The sequence below is a fragment of the Tupaia chinensis genome, unplaced genomic scaffold (genome assembly GCF_000334495.1).
Source record: "Tupaia chinensis unplaced genomic scaffold, TupChi_1.0 Scaffold145508_1, whole genome shotgun sequence".
NCBI classification, from domain to species: domain Eukaryota; kingdom Metazoa; phylum Chordata; class Mammalia; order Scandentia; family Tupaiidae; genus Tupaia; species Tupaia belangeri.
Window position 1 is genome coordinate 41249 of NW_006205365.1, and position 612 is coordinate 41860.

A 612-nucleotide genomic window follows, 5' to 3' on the forward strand; every position below is an offset into this window, starting at 1 on the left:
GGGGAAGAGAGAGGCTGTGGCTGCAGAAACCCGAAGGCTGCGTTGGGGCTGTGCAGGGACCCACTGGCCCTGGCTGTCACCAGCACTGGCATTGGGAACCTGGTCCAGGAGAGAACAGTGAGTGACCCTCGGAGCCCCCTTAGTGTGGGACAAAAGACCCCCTGGAGATGGCCTGGTTGGGAACACCCTGGGTCCTGCCTTGACCTACCCAGGCTCTGGCCAGTCAGAGGGAGAGTCATGGGTGTGGTGGTGTCACTGCAGCCAGCCACCCAGTCCCCTTTAGCCTGTAGGGCCATGCCAGGCTCCTTCCTGGCAAGGGCTCCTGGGCCATCCTGGGAGTCCTACCTGAAGACAGTTTGGCAGGCACCAGGGTGGGGGCCATCTCCAGGCCCAGGGTCCTGGCCTCCTTGGCCTCCCCTGTCTCACAGGGAGGCACGGAATGGCAGAGTCCCCAAGACAAGGGCTTGGTGGGGGTTCTGGCCTGGAGAGTGGCAATGTGGACTCTCCCTGACCAGGGTACGAACACCTGACACTGTCTAAGAGGTGCCTGCTGTCCTGCGGTGGCTTGGGGTCGACCTGGGCCTGGGACAGGAGTGTCCCGGAGGTCAGTTG